Source organism: Porites lutea, chromosome 1 (genome assembly GCF_958299795.1).
Source record: "Porites lutea chromosome 1, jaPorLute2.1, whole genome shotgun sequence".
Classification (NCBI taxonomy): domain Eukaryota; kingdom Metazoa; phylum Cnidaria; class Anthozoa; order Scleractinia; family Poritidae; genus Porites; species Porites lutea.
Genome location: NC_133201.1, coordinates 38995938 through 39018123, shown reverse-complemented (window position 1 = coordinate 39018123; position 22186 = coordinate 38995938). Strand labels below are relative to the sequence as shown.

Here is a 22186-nt window from a genome sequence, read left to right as displayed (position 1 = left end):
TAGGTGATGTGCAGTGCAAAACAAGGGAAGTACCTTAAATAGTCTTCAGCTAACAAAGTTTATTCAACATGGCTTCAGCTGCTACACTGTCATATGCATCCACCATGCAGTGGAGTCCTTGTTTAGCCTTGTACTCTGTGTAATTAATTCCTTTGGGTTGATCACTCAATGTACTTTAATAAATGCTGCATATGTGCTACATTCTTTGTGCCTATAAAATTATGGTTGCCCATTTTCCTATTGTTATTTTTTATAAATTTAATTTTTCCTAATTTACAGGTAACAGAATTTATTCAACATGGCCTCTGCTGCTATGCCGTCATACGCATCTACCAAGTAGACCACAAATTATGCCCGTCTGTGTCGTCTTCTTGTGGATGTAGGATCCCAGGCATTGAGAAACAAGTTTGATAGCATTCACCCACCAGCAGGCCTACATGGAGTTCTTACAAAGCCTCCTGTACATCCAATACTGCAGGCACTTAGAAAGAAGAGAATTCTCAATCCCACTCAATGGGCCAAGCTGTACCCCTCTACACCTTCATCCGTATCTTCAAAAGATTTTGATGTCACACTGCTGATGTTGCTCTTAAGGAATATATGTGGCTTGATTCCTCCAACCACTGGTTGGGATAATCTCCCACCTGCTGCAGATACAAGTGCTGAAGCCAACATAGCTAGGGTGAAATATTACAGAAACCATGTCTATGGACATGCCAGCCAGGCATCTGTGGATGATGCAACATTTAATTCCTGTTGGCAGGATATCAGTAATGCATTGGTAGGACTGGGTGCAGATGCCACCGCTGTCAATAAGCTGAAGACTGAGAGTATGGATCCTGTCATCGAGAAACACTACCAAGAATTACTGAGGGAGTGGAAGAAAGATGATGATAGCAGCAAAGACAGACTTGATGAGATTGAAGGTAACTTGAAAATGCACCATGCATATTTATTGCGGATACAAGAAATAACAATGTAATACTATATTCAATTCAATACAGTACTATAGACTTTATTGTGTTCCCACTATTGAGGATCTTTATACGTTATTTATAATGCAGACAATGATAAATAGTAATAATTTATTATTTACAACAAAAAAATAATGAATACAGATAAACTAAAGAATAACTAATTATTATTATACATGTAAGTATGGTAAAAACATGTGCTAATATGCACATTCATATGTTTAAGAGTAACTCATTCAACAAAGAGGTCAGCCACAGCTGCAGAAGATGCACTTTGAGATTGTCCTGACTAACAAGTGATACAGAGTTTTTGGTTACAGGAGTCAGTTTAAGTAATGTTCAAAATAAGAACAGAATTGTTTTATCATTAGTTAAAATTGAGCACAAAGCGCAAAAATTTTTAACCAGTGATAAAACATGTACTGTGAGTGTTTTAAACAGCTTCAAAAACCTCCCCAGGGTATTCCATTTCAATACGATTGCTAATTAACGCATTTCCCTTTGTAAAACGTGTTGATTGAAAAATGTTATTTAAACAAAAGCAGGCAAATTACATAGGCTGTTCAGATATAGTTGTGCAAATACGTTGTGCAACTGAAGTACACAGTTTATGCTCTTATCCCAGCCTTCTTTCCAAATGAAAGAAAGTTCCACAGTGACTAATCGTACAAGAGGGGAAAATTGCTAGAGGAGAGTGTCGTCAAATCTAACTGCAACGTGACATAATGGGCATTGATAAGTTTAATGAAATTACAAACTGGGAAGAATTGTTTGTGACTGTTTTCGCCAACTCTTTCTCGGTAACAGTCGTATCTTGAAATGGATTGGTCTGGTGTTCTCTTGGTTAAAAACATGGTATTTAATTTTAAAATAAAACTTTGACTGGTTGACGGTTTTTTTGCTTCGTTTTTTAGAATAAAGAATTTTTCTGTCGTCAATAGTTACTTTTTCAAAGTTTTGACTTTTCTTATTAATTAGTTGCAAATTATGTAAGGACCACATTATGTAAAATTTCATGGTTATTAGTATTTTTTATGTAAAATTTTCATCCTTATCAGCAGTCCATTCTTTAAATCATTCAACCCCATATTTCCCCTGAGGCCCTCCCTGACTTTTCATTTTGTTGAGTTTTTGAGTCTTTCTCCTGAGACTGCTAGTAATAAGATGACACTTGCAACGTCTGCCATCATCTCCTTACCATCAGCTTTTTTAATTGTAGACACGGCTTGACACGAAGTTTTATGAGCTGAACAAAATTTTATATCATCTGACTATAAAATTATTATTAAAAAGGTACCCCTTTAAAGGTTTATTTACAGTTTAAAGTTTATAGTTTTTACTATTAAAAGTGGCTGTTTAGATTGGTCCCCTGAAAAATGAGACAAACCCAAAAAAGGGATATAAATCTGCAAAACACTGATTATATTAGGAAGGGGTTACAAATACAGTAATAAAGTCAAAGATGCTGAGATCTTGTTTTATAAGTCTAAGACTTTGAGTCAAGTTCAAATCCTCAAGACAGAAATAACCACACAAGACAAACCTTAATACTCACCAAAATCACTTTCAACGTTTTGGAATCAAATCCGATTTGTTTTAAATGTAGACTCCCATAACAGTGTGCAGAGTTAAGTTGTTTAAACAAAACAAACATTTGGTATTTAGCAACTTGAACCGTGTTTTCTTCACTATTTTATTTCACCTATTTTTTTCATTTAAGGATTGTTAAAGGAACTGAAGAAAGACGGCGATAACTCACGAGACAAACTTGAAGGTATGTTGGCCATTAAAAGGGTTTAATTATCAATTCCATGGTAAAATTAAGACACCTTTTTTAAGATGACTCTGTCTGCTGGGAATGGGTGGGGGAATCCCAGTCATTTTAAAAATCAGTAGGGTCTCCCTTTCTACAACATAAGAGTGACGACCTCCTGAGTCAAATATTATGTTCTCATTTTGCGTGATCAATTTTCATTTTCTTTATTGTGCTCAGTATCGTACATTCCATACACAAAAATTTGAACTAAAACATTAACAGTTTTTGTTGAAAACAAAAAAAAATTGAATAAGGATAAAATTGAACCACAAAATTTACCTTGCTTTATAATGCAAGCTTAACTCAAGAACTCTTGACGTTCAATTAGTACTGTCTGCTTTTCGTACAAATACTTATCCCCAAGCCAACGTGTCAAGATTTCCCCAACACTTTCATTTTCAGTCTCATTTTTAGTCAAATAGATTTAAGTCTGATGTTGTTTATTTTGTTTTGTTTCTATTTTAATCTTTATTACGTGACATTTTCTGAGTAATGACGGTCCCCTTCTCCTCTACTTAAGGACCAAGTGACCGCACTCAAGATAAGAAACTGCTGAACCTTTGAGATGTTATTGTCACTACTTGCCTGATGAGCAGTAATGATCATTTTACGTGTCCCCCTATATTACCTACAGGGTTTATTCGCAATCAGATCCTCGAAAGTGAGAAGAAAATCAGGGAGAAGCTAGAAAGTTTGACAGATCCGGCAGAGGAAGCAAACCAAGAAAAAGGTATGTTTTAAACTTTGTGATAAAAAGCACAAGAAGCCACCTTGTTTGTACCTTACAGAAGCTGTGTCACATACCAGCCTGGGCAAGTTGCAAAACAATTTTATATCAAGCTGCTTTCAGCCTATGTAGATCGTCTAATCCGTCACTGTTGTCTTTCTGGTTTTTTAAAATCTGGTGTTCCAAAATGTTGCTTTTTTTCTCTCGCATAGTACACTTTCCTTTTACTTTTTTTCTAAGATTTTGCCATGTAACAAACAGTTGTTCAGTTAATTTATGAAGAGCAAAATTGGCTCAAAAAAGGCCTCAGTCCCGTAGCAACCAAGTCACAACATTGCAACTAACTGCGTGAGAGATTGGAGAAGTAGTAAAAGTATTACCCAGTAAGGGTCTCATAAAAAAAAAAAAAACAAACAAAAACAAAAACAAACATAATACTTATCGAATATCCTTCCAAAGCAGAAAATCAATGTTTCTCTTATCCGTTGTCCCTTAAAAGTAAATGGACATGTTCCCTTGTTCCCAGCATTCTTGGAAAGTTCTCATCTATTGATACCGTAGAGTTTTCCTCTTTTCTTGCCCTTTATGAAGCAATATGCCTTCATTTACTGTACCATCCGTCAGTGCCTAATATCAAACAAGCTTTATTGTTATATTTTGAACAAGAAACTAATATTTCAATTGAACTGATAAAATGTTTTTCAAACGAACTAGTGTTCATTTTTGTTCTTCTATAGGTTTGCATTTATCATTCTTCGTCGCTTTCGTCATAGAACCATATAAGGTCCTCATTGTCACTGGAGTGACCAATTGGCACTAATGTTAATTTCATTATACCGTTCTCCAGTCGTTGGGACAGCAAAACCACATTTGACGAACGAGCGAATAGTGATCAGTACTGGTATCCTTTCATCGACGCCGGAGAGATTTCTTGCGGCCAAGCTTGCCCTTCGGCCATTTTGTGAACAGCGGTTTAATATCAATTGCATACGTGCGCTTGATGATCTCTTAAAAGAAAATGGAGGGTCTATGAACAGGCTAAACGTTGAGAGGCTGTACCTTACCTTTTGTCTCTGGTGGAACTAAGGCAGGAGTATTGTTACATGATCCTGAACGTTGAGAAATTAAGGTTATGGAACCGAGAGAATTCAATGAGGACGAAAGCGACATTATGCTTTTTGCGCCGTCGTGGTCAATTTGTTTCTTTAATTAATGACGACACATTTTAGCCATCCGAAAGTAACTGCTATCTGAAAGTTACGGTCCCTCTGGCCTGCTAATTCCGAAAGTAACGGGGGCTGCTACTTGCCGAACTCTACTGTAATACAATAAATTATTGACTCATAAAATTCATTTCATTTACTGCATGACACAATTATGTTACGTTTTGCTAAAGAGATAATAATCTTTCTCAATATTTTTTTCTTGTTATAATTTAGACTTAAAAACAGTCCTTATTTTTGCGTATTCAAGTGCGCGCAAACAAAAGGTCTGGAGCGACGCTGAAAAAGGCTCGCGCGCACGCTACGCTTTACCGATTTTGAGAAAAAACCGACTTCTTTGCAGTCTAGTTATAATTGTACTTTTCGACTTACAATGAATGTCTTCCCCAGAAAAAATCAGAGATGAGCTCGAAGACATCAAAAGCGAACTAGGAAGCATGGGCGAGAAATTGAGAACTTCTGCAAATGAAGGTAATTTGCCTATGAGTAGCATCTGCAGTATTGTAGTATTTCAAGCAGTGGAGATTTTAAGTGAATTTACTTCTTTTGACAGAAAAAATTTGTAGAGAGTAAAAGGCTTTGCGATTTGCTAGGAAAATCCCCATAATCGTGAGATTACATGTACAACAGGTCCCAAGTTTCAATCCTCTGCGTTCAAGCCAAACTTAGCCATCCGGCCGGAGCTTGTCCCGGTATTCATTGACACGGCGAGGAATTTTTCTACCGCTCCATGGATGGGATGCTGGTCCATCGCGTGTTTACCCGTAGCATTAAATTCGCTGGCACCCATGTGTACACTTGGGTGGAATGAGGCACATTGAATGCAACACAGTGACTGCCGCCAGGGCTTGAGCCTGGAACTCTCGATCCTGAGTTTACACTAACCATTAGGCAACCACGCCACTCGTTACCTATTTCAATACTTAGTATTTTTTCAACCAATAGAAGTTTTGCTTAAATTTTTTATTCCCAGATAGAGAAAAATTTGAGGAGATTAAAGGTGAAATAACAGCCATTAGAGAAAAGTTAGATGCCTTGACATCAGCCGGACAAGAAAGCAGTGATCAAGGAACATGTAAGATCTGCAGATAAGTTCTTTACTTAAGGACTATAAACAGTGTCCACGTCAATATTAATTATTTGTCCGTTTTAAGCGGGTTGAATTTAGAAAACAACAAAAGGGCTTTACGGGGGAATTGGTGAAAGTCCGCAATGGAACACACAGTTGAAGCTCTCTTACGCGACCACCTGAGAAATTCGAAAAAGTGGTCGTAATTAGAGCTGGTTGGGAATGAGCTCTCGTAAGCGACGGCATTGTAAACAATACGGGGTAGTCCCTTACGAAAGCTTCAAAAAATCATTAATAATTCATAAAGAAAAAACAAGAGAAATTGATGTTTAACGAGTGTCTTTAATATCTGATAAAGACACGGCTAAACTTTACCTCCAATTTTTTTAGATCATTAGCGCAGTGTGCAGTTTCATTTAAGTGTTGATTTATATGAATAAGACTCTGAGTCACGTGGCCGCTGAGTGGTCGCTTACGAGAACTTAAAAACAAAGGAAAAGTTCAGTTGGGTAATCCCAAAAGTGGTCGCGGTCGCTTATGGGATTGGTCGCTCACGGGAGCTTTTCATTACAAAGTGTAAGTCGCAGTTTAAACTTGGTTTCACAAAGGTGGTCTTAACTAGAGCTGGTCGCTTACGAGAGTGGTCGCAAGGAGAGCTTCGACTTTATTACTGGTTTTTGATTTATGTTGACATAGATTATTATATTACATAATGTAGAATGTACTGGCTAAGGTAGATACCAGTTAATAAATGTCGATCAGTATTATTTTACTCCAGAAGTATTCTTCAAAACCTTTTCCTGATGAATCAAACCGGAATGTCATCAGAATAACTGAGCCGTGATGGGATATACCCTTTGCAGATTATACAATTAGAATTAGAATATGATAAGAGATAAGAACAACTACAGTAGAACCCCGATAACTCGAACTAAGGGTTGATTTCCAGTGTCGCGTAATTTTTACGTGCGTACGTGCGTAAAATTTACGTTCGTAAATAAAATAGAGACAATACATGAAAGGTTGCTCGTACGCGTAAAATTGAACTTCGCTCAACTTCTCGTTTAAGCTCAGCACTTATTATCTTGCCTCTAATTTATTTACATCTGATTAAAATTTACGTGCGTTAACGTGCGTAGCCAAAAAGGCGTCAATGGAAATCAACCTTAATTCCCATTTCCCTTGGATTTCTCCCCACTTGTCAGTCATTTTTACGCAGATGACTCGCTAACTCGAACTAAATTTTCTTTCCAGTGATCTAAATTTCATTGAAACTTACCCAATGACTCGAAGTAAGTTAAATTTGCACTGCACTACAGGGTGTCCCAAAAGTTCGTTCCTCTAATATCATGCGCTACAACTTTTAATCAAAACTTTATTTTTACATGAAATTTCTAAGAGATGTTTATTGCTCTATCGGGCACTTGTATTCAGAAGTTCAGTAACCAGCATGCCCTTTGTTTTTTATCACATTCCGTAAAGACGTTGCGGCATGGAGTTGGATAAGTCATGTAGCGCCCGTAGAGGCCCAGGTGATCCATTCTGAGCTTTTTTATCACCTGGTACGGAAGAACCTTTTCGACCCCCAAACAATATCATTTCTTAGATTACGCAGTTGAAAAAAAATATATGTTTATGTATTTTGGGCGTTCATCCAAAAAAGAAAGCCTTTCTACAGTGAGGCTTTGGTATTTCTTTACAAATTCGAGACGAGCGCGCTGAACGTTAACGTTGCTTGGTGGACTGAGCAGAGCTTTTTTTGCCATACCAGACGCCCCTCAACCTTCCCTTTTCATAAACCTGCTCCAGACCTGGCTTGCTAACTGTTGAGGCTACCTTGCCAAGTTTTTCTTTTGCACGTAGCCTTTAGCTGCTTTATTTAGGACTTTCAGTCTTTCCCTTCATTTCTTGTCTTCAAAATCTTCATTTCTCGATGACCATTTTACCATCTAACATTCGGATTTCTGCCATTTTTTGGAAATTTTTTTAAACTGATAAGCTAGTAGATCAAAGTATACATGATTATGCTCTCGGCGTAGGTGACCGTTTTCGAGTTAAGGGGGTTTATCTTTCATGATATTCACCAAAAAGACGAGGAATAGACCTCTTTAGCTTCTATGTTTTGTTTTCCCAACACAGGTCATGTGATAATACTCTAGAGAACTGTTTCTTTCTAATTATATCTTATTCACGGCATAACTACGCACAATCTTATGAAGAGACAAAGGGTCAAGTTCCTCTGGGTCCTCTATTCGGAAAACAAAACATACAAGCTAAAGAAGTCTATTTGGCCTACAAAATGCCAAAAATATGAGATGGGAAAATATACTCGCGCACACGCGCCTTTGGCGTGAAAGTACCCAAATCGAATATTCGAGTCAAAAGATGGCACAACAAGTATGAACTATTAAATTAGATTGCAAGAAATCAACTTTCTTCCCCACCTCAGTCGTCCCCTCGCCCTCCCCCCCCCCCGTTCAGTTTACCTTTTTCTTCAAACTCATCCTGTTATTTGACCTTTTCCCTCACTAAAGAGCCATGGCCCCAGGCTATGGAGTGGGCATGAATTTTGCCGAAATGATTGGTTATAATTTTATAGGAAATGATTGAATGTTTTTGTTTTTTTGTTTGTTTTTAAGGCAAATCTAAAGTTCAGCTAGGGGCAAGCAGTGATCCCGCAGGTGCTAGGAGTGAAGCTTTAGATTCAAGCAAAAGAGTTCTCCATGATCAAGGTGTATACCAGCGTTTTATAAATATAAATAAGATCACAAAATAGTTGCATCTTGAGAATTTATAGGGAACCTCTCTACTCTGGCCACCTTGGAGATCGATCTAAGTGACCATTGCCTCATATGAGGTACAAACAAGAGTGAATGTATTGTATCCTGGAATTACAAATCAGATAACCTAAAGTTAAAATATGTATAGAGGACTTAATGACCTGATATATCTACATGCAGTATTGTAAGTCAGAAATCCTAATGCTGAAAGTAGCGCCACATACTCCATACATTCGAGTATTCACTGAAAAAAATGTAACTATGCAATAAGCATAGTATTATGTCACCTTTTAAAATTCTCTACCCAACTGGTATTTTTTTTTGTTATGGGTAAGTGCTTGTAGATTTACAATGTACTTTAGCATCGGCAATGTCTGTTGTGACAGTTGTTGAAGTGTTTGTCTTGTTTGGTTTAGGTTGGTGCTGTTTCTGCTTTGGCAATGGTGTTAGGTGTACACAGTTTCTTCTCCTTATGGTGCTTGTGAGTGTCTTCACCTCATACAAGTGAGCTTTCTCTGCAGCTATTACTACGAGATATTCAGACGCTGGAGGTCCTTGATGTAAACTTCTATTCCGGAATCTGTTGGGTTCAAAGGAAGGGTTCTGTGCCTGCTGTTGAAAGAGGACTGCAGGCGCTTTAGCGTACTTAATTGTCCATTTTGCTCACAGTGATTGCAGATCAGGCCACCTTGGATCAAGCTGAGTGTGAAATGTTTTTGTACACTTTTTCCGTTCTGCCTTTCCTTTAGCAGCTTGGGGGGAAGGTACTGGCATTCTTTTGGCGTTGATCTGTAAGCGAGCAGCCCTTTTCCAGGGTCCTTTTCTTTTTTAAGATATTCTTGGCTGTACAGACCTTACGCTTGACTTCTCTATTCAGCTGGGGGAAAATCTTGGAGTACTAGTGGTGTGTTTAAATCCTTTATTTATTCTTTGGAACAACTGGTGAATTCTGATATGTCAAATTGAAAAACTTGTTTAGATCACACTTTTTCGGGGATCTCTTGTACCGTGTGGCAAATATGGCGCTCAGTGCCCCAATGATCTCAGTTGACTTGTTGTTTTTTTCATGGCTGCCACTTTTACATACCTTGAAAAGTAGTCAAAAGCTACATGTATCAGGTAGTCCATGCCTTTCAATTCGAGGAGGACTGAAGCCACCTTCTGGCAGGAGCAATAGAGGTGCCGCAATATGCTGTTCAGGCCTCTTGTCTATGTGTAGTGCGCATCTCTGGATTGTTGCACTAGTTCCTGGTCATCTCTGCTTTCCCATGGCACCACACTCTCGGCATTTTGCAATCCTGTAGTGTCCTTTATGGATCTTTGCGAGGATTTCTAATCACACGGAGGTGGGAATGACGATCCTCTTGAATCCTCCAGGGTCTGTGCAATAGAGAGTTCCACTTGTACTGCCAGTAGGTTTTTATGGCATCCTTTTTTATTAATGAGTGCTTGTCAGGCCACTTCTTGAAGCAGTAAGTTGTGATCTGCCTAAACACGGAATCTACTTCTTTGGCTTCCATAATCTGTTAAAGTCTTTCTTCTGAGACTGCTAGTAATAAGATGACACTTGCAATGTCTGCCATCATCTCCTTATCATCTTTTTTAAGTGTAGACACACACGGCTTGACACGAAGTTTTATGACCTGCACAAAATTTTATATCATCTGAATATAAAATAATTATTAAAATGGTATGCCTTTAAAGGTTTATTCACAGTTTAGAGTTTAGAGTTTTTGCTATTAAAAGTGGCTGTTTAGATTGGTCCCCTGAAAAATGAGACAAATCCCAAAAAGGGATGTAAATATGCTAAACACTACTAATGTCTATGACTTTTTACGTTCGCATGTAATGTAGTCTCTTTTGCCAACATGTTCAACTGATTATATCAGGAATTAAGGGGTTGCAAATTCAGTAATAGGGTCAAAGATGCCGAGACCTTTTTTGTAAGTCTTAAGACTTTGAGGCCAGTTCTAATCCGCAAGACAGAAATAACCACCCAAGACAAAACTCACCAAAATCACTTGCAATGTTTGAGATCAAATCCGATTTGTTTTAAATTTAGACCCCCCCATAACAGTACAGAGTTAAGGTGTTTAAACAAAACAAACATTTGGTATTTAGCAACTTGAACTGTGTTTTTTTCACTATCTTATTGTACCTATTCTTTCATTTAAGGATTGTTAAAGGAACTGAAGAAAGACGGCGATAATTCACGAGACAAACTTGAAGGTATGTTGGCCTTTAAAAGGTTTTAATAATCTATTCCCCTCTAAAATTAAGACACCTTCTATAAGATGACTCAGTCTGTTGGGTGGGGGAATCCCAGTCGTTATGAAAATCAGTAGGGTAGCCCTCTTAACTCCTGACAGAATAAGAGTTACGACCTCCTCAGTCATATAAAATGTTCTCATTTTGTGTGATCAGTTTTCATTTTCTTTTTTGTGCTCAGTATCGTACATTACCATACACAAAAACTTGATATTTTTGCTGAAAACAAAATTTTGAACAAGGGTAAAACTGAACCACAAAATTTACCTTGCATCATAATGCAAGCCTGACGTAAGAACTTACGTTGACATGCAATTAATACTGTTTGGTTTACATATAAATACTTATCCCCAAGCCAACGAGTCAAGTTTTCCCTATACTTCTCATTTTCAATCTTATTTTTATTTACATGGATTTAAGCACTTCTTGAGTAATTGCCCTTACCTCCTTTTCCTCTACTTAAAGAACATGAAGCGACCACACACTCATGATAAGAAACTCTCGAACCTTTGAGGTGTTATTGACAACTTGCCTCATGAGCAGTAAAGATAGGTTTACATGTCCTGCTATATTGCATGTATCTACAGGGCTTATACGCAACTTTTGTATTGCCAATAATACACTTTGTTTGCACTTTGCTTTATTTTTTGTAACCATTTTTTCCTAATTTCTCCCGGGTGTTGCAGTCGTTGCACACAAATTGAAGTCCAAGCTTATGCAAAATTTTGGGTGCATTATGTGCATTTTTTGATAATAAACAGAACAGCTGAGAGACAGGAGAAATAGCTGAAGTGTTGTCCAATAAAGGCCTGATGGAAAAAAACACATTGATCGAACATCCTTCCAAAGCAGGAAATCAATGCTTTTCTTATCCATTGACCCTTAAACGTGAATGGACATGTTCCCTTGTTTCCAACATTCTTGGGAAGCTCTTGTCTGTTGATACCGTAGAGTTCCATTTTTCAGACCTTCCTCTTTTCTTGCCCTTTATGAAGCAATATGCATTCATTTACTGTACCATCGATCAGTGCCTAATATCGAACAAGCTTTATTGTTATATTTTGAACAAGAACCTAACATTTCAATTGAACTGATAAAAGTTTTTTCAGACGAAGTTGCCATAAAGTATCTAGCGTTCATTTTTCTTTTGTAAGTTTGCATTTATCATTCTTTGTCGCTTTCGTCATAGAACCATATTAGGTCCTCATCGTCACTGGAGTGACCGATTGATGCTAATGTTAATTTCATTATAACGTTCCCCAGTCGTTGGGACAGCAATACCACATTCGACAAACGAGGGAATAGTGATCAGTATTGGCATCCTTTCATCGATGCCGGAGAGATTTTTTGCCAAGCTTGCCCTCCGGCCATTTTGTCAAAAGAACTTGCGGTGTTTAATTGCATAAGCGCGCTTGATGACCGGTAAATAGAAAATAGAGGGTCTGTGAACAGGCTAAACGTCAAGAGGCTGGACCTTGCCTATTGTCTCTGGGAGTCCGTATTTTTGCGTATTCAAGTACGCGCAAACAAAAGGTCTGTTGGAGTGAGTTTGAAAAAGGCTCGCGCGCACGCTACGCTATACCGATTTTAAGAAAACGAAACGACTTTTTTACAGTCTAGTTATAATTGTACTATTCAACTTACAATGAATGTCTTCCCCAGAAAAAAACAGAGAAGACCTCGAAGAGATCACAGCGAACTAGGAAACATGGGCGAGAAATTGAAAACTTTAGCAAATGAAGGCAATTTGCGTATGGGTAGTATTAGTATTCTAGTATTTCAAGCAATAAAGATTTTGAGTTAATTTACGTCTTTTGACAAACAAATTTGAGGAGAATGACAGGCTTTGCGATTTGCTAGGAAAATCCCCATAATCGTGAGATTGCAGTAACAACTGGTCCCTGAGTTTCAATCCTCTGCGTTCGAGGCAAACTGGGCCATCCGGCCAGAGCTTGTCCCGGTATTCTTTGACACGGCGAGGAATTTTTCTGCCACTCCATGGATGGGATGCTAGTCCAAGGCATGTTTACCCCTAGCATAAAATTAGCTGGTACCCATGTATACACTTGGGTGGAATGAGGCACACTGCGGCAACGCAGTGACTGCCGCCAGGGCTTCAGCCCGGAACTCTTTTGGATCCAAAGTTCACAGCACTAACCATTAGGTAACCACGCCGCCCTTTACCTTTTTCAATACTTAGTATATTTTCAACTAACGGAAGTTTTGCTTATATTTGTATCCCCAGACAGAGAAAAATTTGAGAAGATTAAAGATGAAATAACAGCCATTAGAGAAAAGTTAGATGCCTTGACATCCGCCGGACAAGAGAGCAGTGATAAAGGAACATGTAAGATCTGCAGATAAGTTCTGCACTTAAGGACTATAAACAGTGTCCGCGTCATTATTTGTTCGTTTTAAGCGGGTTAAATTTAGAAAACAACAAAAAGGGCTCTACGGGGGAATTGGTGAAAGTCCACAATGGAACACCCAGTCAAAGTTCTCTTACGCGACCACCCGGGAAATTCGAAAAAAAGTGGTCGTAACTAGAGCTGGTCGGAAATGAGCTCTCGTAAGCGACTGCATTGTAAACAATACGGGGTGGTCGCTTACGAGAGCTTTAGGAAATCGTTAATAATTCATAAAGAAAAAACAAGTCAAAGAAAGCTGACAAAAATATTTTTAGCGGGGCTCCCGCGAATATGGTCAACCTGTTTTCGTTTGGTTGTCACGTGATTGACCGAACTTACGTACGTACTCGTCTACAGATTGTACGGGTAGGGTAGGGGAGACAATCAAAAGGAAGGAAGAGGTGTCTCAGGGGTGTCTTGGTAAATCCACATCTTTTACATTGGACATTTACAATACAAATTACAATACAAATTGACAGCTGTCAAAACAGGATAGCCACTGACCAGTATCACATGAGCATATCGCGGGCTCATATGTCAAGTCATCGAGGTGACGTGATTTATTTGGAAGCTGTCCGCTGACCAGTTAATTGTTTTACTAGATCGCGATCAATGTTCAATCTCGTACTTTCTAGTCAGTTTGGGAGCGCAGGAAAACTGATAATGCACACATATTGGACATCAATGTTGTGATCAATTGACAGCTGTCAAAACAGGCTATCCGCTAAACAGTATCACTTGACCGTATCGTGGGCTCAGGATGTACAAAATGAAATTCAGCTACTATCAGAAGTATTCTGTTATTCATGGCTAGTTTGTTTATTGGGTTTTTGGTTTAGTCAAAGTCGGAAATCCGATTTCGGATGGCATTGTTTTCATTTTTTACCTTGCTTGATGCGTAAGAGGTTTGAAAAGTCTGAAGCGATACTGGCTTTACTTTATACCCTTCAGGAGCTGCATGTCGAATGGTAAGCCTGAGTAATTATTGTATTTGATGTTTGTTTTTAATGAAGTCGAGCGTAGTTTATGCCGCTATTTTTTGTGCAGGTTTGTAAGATTTGAGACAATGATCTGGCTGAGTATCAGGTTTGATATAAGCTTACAGAACTTTAAAAAGCCTTTCAACATTTTCTCACCGCAAATAGAAAGAAACGTTCCAACGAATATTTAGTTATCCTTCTGGCTGTAAAAGAAAGCTTTGAGCGATTTTCATGCCTCGAGTTCATCTTTGAAAAAAGCAAACACCGGGAAGCCGGCTTAAAACATAAACTCAAGTTTGAAGCTTGAACAGTCAGGATTTTTAGAGACACTTGTCTTCGTGAATGAAAATTGTTTTCTCTGTATATGTTTCACCGAATTATAATTCTTTTGTTGATTGTTAGTAGTCTCTCTTGTAATTTTAATCGCTGTGCCGTTTGTTTTCAGTCGTTCAGTGAACATTGCTTGCAGGAGTATTCAAAATGCCGCGCGAATCAAACGCTTTTCAAAATTACCACAAGATTACCCATCGATAAAACCATTAAATAAAAAATAAACATCATAAATTCTTTATTATGTTGGAGCGTAACTGTATTAATGTTTATTCAAACACTCGACCACATCTTGCACTGCAAAAATTAGAACCGGCTGGCCGTACAGATGATTTTGGAAATTTTTTTAACGGTTTAGCTAAAAGCTCACGCATGCTTCGATTGTCCAGAATATTGAATGAGTGCAATTTGTATTGCAAAATTGTGAAATACTGCATTCTTTCCGAGGTCTGTATGATAAAAACACTGCCTCATAGTACTATTTCAACTCAGATGTGATGTATAAATGGCATAAAGGGTTGGTTTACACGCACCCAGATTTGTTGGCAAGATTTCGTAAACTAAACTTCTCGAACGCAAAAAATTGGGCCTGATTTTTTTCCAGACCTAATGTACGGTGATCAAGAGCCATTATGGCTTTTAAATGTGATCGAAGATGATTGCCAGTTTTAGGTGTACATATGAGGCTATCAACTCGATGTAAGATTTTGTTCACTCTTGGGCTGTCTGCAAATTATTCTTCTCTAAGATCACTTAGCCTTTCCCTCAAAAGTCACATGAATGTGCTCTAAAGTTAACTGAATTGTGAAATACAAGATTATTGTTTGATTTGAATTATAAATTTATTGATGGGAGCCTCGCTTTTAGCCCTGGCTAAATCTATATATTATAACAAAGACGTCTGACGGGCTTCATAACTCGGAACCAGCTTCTAGAGTACGAGGATTTGCAATGTGCTAGAAAAATAATAGCCGTTTGCGTGGGATAAGTCTTTTGCTAAGGAGTCTGCAATACAGCCATATCAATCCCTCAGTTAAGTGGTGGGTAGATTAAAGCCGGCTTTCAACCAAGTGGCCGATCCGGCTGCAGGGGTTGCAATAAAAATTGAAGTAGCCAGCAGGTTTGAATAGAGCAACCGACTAACACATTTCCTTGAAACAATAAATATGAACAAAAGCACACGGCACATCATGCAAAATGTAGCAGCTATAATAAAGCCATTTATTATTCATTCAATAATTGCTAATTACAAAGATTTATTGAACAGTATAATTAGTTTCTTTTTAGTTTTACAACCGTTTTTGCTCTTTAAACCATGTGCGTTTTATCGGCAAACTATCGAAGAAACGTGCGAAAAATTGACTGAAAATACAGCGTCTATACAACTAAAGCATTACATAAAACCAATGGGCCTTTATGAAAACACTTCACAATTACGTTTTCATCCAGATTTAATGGTGTATTTTTTGGTTACTACATTATTAAAACTAGTTGCTTCTTCACTGTTCTTTCTTTATTCAAAAATACTATGCTTACACAGAACCGTCAATAACAGCAGATTCAATGTTCAAAATGTCGACCTTAAATTGTTGGAAAATTAGAATCAATCAAGAGATTCTCGAAATCTATGCTTCCAATTCAGTGACAGAATTTAGTTTCTGCATTTAAGGGCACTCATCTTTCAAGTTATGTAATTTACATGTTCCGAAAGAAGCAACTTGTTTTAATAATGTCGTAAACAAAAAAGTTTGCGACTCGAGGAGACGGCTGAAATTCTGGCTATTTTTGTTCTTGAATGTCCAGGTCATGGGAAGGAAAATAGTGCAAGTGGTCCCGTTAGTTTAGTAGAGGACACAGGTTCTGAAAGCCTGCAAAAATCAAAGATGGAAACAATGGGGTGCAGGTTCTGTTGAGGGCTCGCTGAGCGTGTACAATGTTTTGTCTTGGTTCACAAATTATGACTGAATAAATTTATAGGACGTTGCTATTGGTCCGTTAGTTCACAATGAAAGGTGCGCGGTCAAGTCCAAAAAAGCGAACAAAAACATGACAATGAAGTTGGCCGGGCTTCATATCCACCGCACTTCATTAACCCCGCCTGGTTAGCTCAATTGGTTAAGCGCAGGTCTGCCGAGCTGGAGGCCGCTGGTTCAAGCCCCGGCCGGACCAACACTCAGGGTTTTTTTAATATCTAAGGAGAACGTGCTGCCTTTGGAAAGACATCTGCAAACGGTTAGACTTTCTAGTCTTCTCGGATATGAACGATAAACCCTAGACCCCGTCTAACTGACAAGGGTGTACTATCAAGTGTTTTGAAAACTTGGTCCAATTGACAGTCAGTACATTGAAAATCTGCAGTAAATGGATGGGGTCACCTTGCTTGATTTCGCCTCGCGAGCCCGTTATTCTAAGTGTTTTTTGCCAAGTTGCGCACGGAATGTTCGAAGCTGGAACAACCGTCAAAAATCTTTCTCGTACAAAAAAAAACCTATGAAATATACTAAAATCTAAAGCCCGTTTGTTGATCTGGGCTGTAATTTTTCAGTATAGTGACTTTAAATTGCTCGATCTTGGAAGTAATTTAAAACGTGGACCGTTTATACTGTGTCTCCAAATGCGGCATTTTACGTCATTCTTATAAAAAAATAATAATAAAACTTCTACTAACCAGATTTTTTTTCTCCTTTAAATATCTTTTTCTTCTAGCCATAACCAATAAAAAAAAGGGGAATCACCGTTCTTCTTTCCTTGCAGAGACAACAAAAGGGGCAATTCCAGCTTCAAATGGGGATTTTGCGCGCGGGGACTGGGGCGAGTCTTAAGCCCAACACCATTTTAGCCGGGGAGGGTTGTCAGAATCACAATTAAAACGATTAAAACTAAAAAGAGGGCCGTTACGTCTTTTCAGGTGACTGGTGAAAATCACCACCAGCTTTGATGTCGTCATGTTATGCGCAGTAGGTGATGCGCAGTGCAAAACAAGGGAATTACCTTAAGTTTTAGTGACACTCGTTGCCGGCGCCATCGTTTTGATTAAGCTGATCTTTATTAACAGACTGTGCTTGTAATAGAGTGATTTTCGCTAGAGATTGAAAATTGCTTTATCAGCGAATACATGAAAAGAATTATAACCGTGATCGTCGTTTCGCTGCCTTTAGATTGAGTCGTCACAAAGCAATTAAGACTTAGTGTAAAGGGAATAATTTCAATGTTTTGCTTTAAAAGAGTGCAACTTGTTTTTCTCAAGGGGGAAAAGTCAGTGGAAACTCGGAGGAGCTGGAAACATCTGTAGGACCCTCGAATTAGTAGTCATATGCCATGCACTCTATAGAGGTGGCTTACTTACACAGGTGTCCGTTTAAAGCGGGTTGAATTTTGAGACAATATAAGGGCTCTTGCCAGTGTTAAAGGAAACTGTCCATAAAACAACGAGAGAGATGTCCGTATTAAGGTGGTGTCTGTGAAGTGGGGGTTCGACTTAAACACGATATATCTTTTATTTTCAGGTGGTTTTTACCCAACTGGATTTGTTGATGGCATTCGCCAACTCTACAGCACCCGTGAAAGATGGTTTGCACCCTTTCCATGGTGGGAAAAGTTTCGATTAAGCCTTGATAACAATTTTACCAGACTCAAAATAGTGAGCAGAAAGAAAGAACGGGGAATAAAGACTGATGAAACTGTTACTATGAAACATATCTTCAAACCCCACGAAGAATGCGCTCATCCTAGGACGGTCTTAGTTGAAGGGACGCCAGGTATAGGAAAGACCACATTCTGTAATAAACTTGCTTACGATTGGACAGCGAACAAACAAGTGGCAGAAGATCCTTCAGGAAGTTTTTTTCCAAACTTCGAAGTTGTTTTACTGCTTAAATGCCGAGAAATAGAGTCTTGCCTTTCGAAGGCCACCGAAGGACAACCTCTCCCTCGATCTGAAAAAGAGAAAGCGAACAAAATCTTCAAGTCTGTCCTTTGGGACGCCATTGATGACCAGCTTCTGCCTCGAGATTGCACAAAAGAAGATAAGGAGGAATTCTTCAAATTCATTCGCTGTAATCAGCCCGAAATTTTACTGATACTTGACGGATTGGATGAGTTGCCTGCCAATATGTTTGCAGCGTTTAAGGAAGTCATTCAAGGAAGAGTGCTACCAAAGTGTTACATTGTAGCTACAGCACGACAAGAGGTTGGGATGGAGGTGCGTGAGTGCTGCGATACCTTGCTAGAAATTGAAGGTTTCACCAAAGAAGACGCCCGAGAGTTCATTTTCAGGTATTTCAAAGTGGAACCGCATTTGGCCCAGAAGCTTATAAACAAACTAGAGTCTGACGAAAACCTCCAACAGTTGACAGAAAGTCCTTTAAACACTGTACTTCTTTGTCTTCTTTGTGAGGACTCTGATGGTATTTTTGCAGAAAGTGGTACACAGCTGTATCTAGAAATGGTAGAGTGTGTTCTTAGAAGATATAGGAAAAAGAAAGGATTACCATTACCAAATACCAAAGACGAAGACCTCACTAAAGTATACAAGACTCAACTAAGACAGCTTGGCTCCATCGCCTGGAACGGTCTGCTTCATAATAACCTGTCCCTCGAAGAAGGCGAGTTTAAAAATTGCTCAGAAGAATTACCTGAATTCGGCTTCTTGTCCGTTGAGTGTAGCCCTAAAAAAGTGAGACCATCTCTGAACTATTGCTTTTTACATAAAACATTTCAGGAACTGTTTGCGGCATTTCACCTCTGTTGCCAGGTTCTAGACAACGAAATTTGTCCAGAAACCTTAATTGCCGACGACAGATATTTTAAAGAGCTTAAACAGGTGCTTTTCTTCACATGCGGCATGCTAGCTTCGCAATCGGAACAAGCGATAAAGGCTTTCGTCTCGTGTATTGCTAAGCAAGTAAACGATGAGGATAGGTTGTCAGTTGCACTGGAATGCATTAAAGAATGTAAAAACGAAAAGAGTTGTACCCTTCATCTGCTCTTAGCTCGTACTCTTGGCTCGCTTCTTCAAATAACGCACTTGTATTTGGCAGGGAATGAACTTGGTACTGGTGACTGTACTGCACTGGCGGAAGCAATCAAACACAATTCAAAAATAACAGTTGGATTTGAGATACAATGAACTTGGTACTGGTGACTGTACTGCACTGGCGGAAGCAATCAAACACAATTCAACAATAACACAGTTGGATTTGAGATACAATGAACTTGGTACTGGTGACTGTACTGCACTGGCGGAAGCAATCAAACACAATTCAACAATAACACAGTTGGATTTGAGATACAATGAACTTGGTACTGGTGACTGTACTGCACTGGGGAAGCAATCAAACACAATTCAACAATAACACAGTTGGATTTGAGATACAATGAACTTGGTACTGGTGACTGTACTGCACTGGCGGAAGCAATCAAACACAATTCAACAATAACACAGTTGAATTTGTCATGGAATAAACTTGGTACTGGTGACTGTACTGCACTGGCGGAAGCAATCAAACACAATTCAACAATAACACAGTTGAATTTGTCATCGAACGAACTTGGTACTGGTGACTGTACTGCACTGGAGGAAGCAATCAAACACAATTCAACAATAACACAGTTGGATTTGAGATACAATGAACTTGTTACTGGTGACTGTACTGCACTGGCGGAAGCAATCAAACACAATTCAACAATAACACAGTTGAATTTGAGAGGGAATGGACTTGGTACTGGTGACTGTACTGCACTGGCGGAAGCAATCAAACACAATTCAACAATAACACAGTTGGATTTGTCATCGAATGAACTTGGTACTGGTGACTGTACTGCACTGGCGGAAGCAATCAAACACAATTCAACAATAACACAGTTAGATTTGAGATACAATGAACTTGGTACTGGTGACTGTACTGCACTGGCAAAAGCAATCAAACACAATTCAACAATAACAGAGTTGGATTTGTCATGGAATGGACTTGGTACTGGTGACGGTACTGCACTGGCGGAAGCAATCAAACAGAATTCAACAATAACAGTTGAATTTTTAATAATTTTTATTTAATGTTACTCGGCGTTTTTAATATTTTACTCTTGTGGTAGCAATATCACGGAAATTAAAACCGTATTTCTAGTATAAAAATGTCGAATCCTGAAACGGATTTCAACAAGACTCTGTGGGAGCGTATATTTGGGCGTGGTTGTACTAAGCGTACCGTATTTCCTCCATTAAACGCCGCCCTCGAATAAACGCTGCCTCATGATGGGTGGTTTATTTTAATAAGAGACTCACTAGACTGTATGATTGGTGCATTTCGATCCTCTCGTCAAAGAAATGTCACACATTATCAAATACACATTGTTCACGAAAGCCCTATACCAAAACCTCACATATTGATCCGTACATTTTGATATGTAAGACAAGATCATCAAGATAAACGTCTCAAAACAGCTGTATCTTATCCACACTTTTCCCACATACGTGACTTTAGCACTTACGAGCAAACACGCACGTGAATCTATTAGTATTTTTTAGTACCGACAATAGGCCAATTCCTTTTAAGTTCATTCACCAATTCCTAAATGTATTTGTCATCTTTCTTTTAATCTTTCTAGGCTGCAAGTAACAACATTTTTGCGCAACATCTCCTTTCGCTCTCGACCTCAGAACAATTCAGCATCGCTCAAAGTCTTATTGCGACGAAAACCCGTTATAGTACGAATATTTTTAACAGTTTTCATCTCCGGACTTCAAACTTCCAAATTTAGATGAGGTAAAAACACTGAACATTTAGATTAATGTTTGAGATCGTAAAAGTGGGATAAAGTACCTTGCTAGCGGAGCTTTCTTTCCAACATGCCTCTTACCTTGTACAGGACGTTCGCATGGCTGACATTCGCCTCGCTTCTCCTTTTTACTTGCCTTGTTTACGTTAGCACGTATTGCGTGCCTATTGCAAGTTTGCTTCAAAACAAGCCATCTCGATTACTCTACCTGGGGCACGCCCAAATAACAAGAGATGTAATATATCATCTGTAATAACACCAAAGAAAATTTCTTATGGGAGCCCGAGAAAATGAATGTCAAATTTCACAAAATTACATCTTCATATGAAAGAGAGAAAGAGATTTACCTGTGTTTTCACAATTATTTTGAAATTTGACATTCATTTTCTCGGACTCCCAGGAGAAATTTTCTTTGGTGTTATTACAGATGACTAATTACATCTTTAGGCCTTAAAAAATGTCAAAAAGAATGCAATATTCTTTAAACTATTCTGGTACAAGGTTTTTGTCCACTGAGAATAAAAATTACTCAATTTCCTAGTGGATTCCGTCTTAAAGTTTGCAAAAGGTCTCGCATGATTTTTTTTCCCACAGGGCGGCTCAACCCTTTAAGCTCTAAGAGTGACCAGTGTCAAATTTCTCTTTGTAATATCACTCCTTTATAAAACAAAGTGGTCATGGGAATTGAGGACATGATCACACAAAATGAATCTAATTGATACTTCAACGAATTCTATTGAAAACGTATAAAGATAACAAAGGAGAATTTGAATTTTGATATTAGGGTTTAAAGGGTTAACCTATATTTTTTTCATTTCAAATTTTCTGTTAGGG

At 38.5% G+C, this 22186-nt stretch overlaps 1 protein-coding gene and 1 pseudogene across 1 annotated transcript in view; one reads left to right on the top strand and one right to left on the bottom strand.

Moving 5' to 3' along the window:
• LOC140929483 (T-complex protein 1 subunit theta-like) overlaps positions 1–22186 on the bottom strand; it is a 145475-nt gene that overhangs the window by 105942 nt on the left and 17347 nt on the right. The window lies entirely within an intron of this gene.
• Positions 299–21192, top strand: LOC140924100 (uncharacterized; annotated as a pseudogene).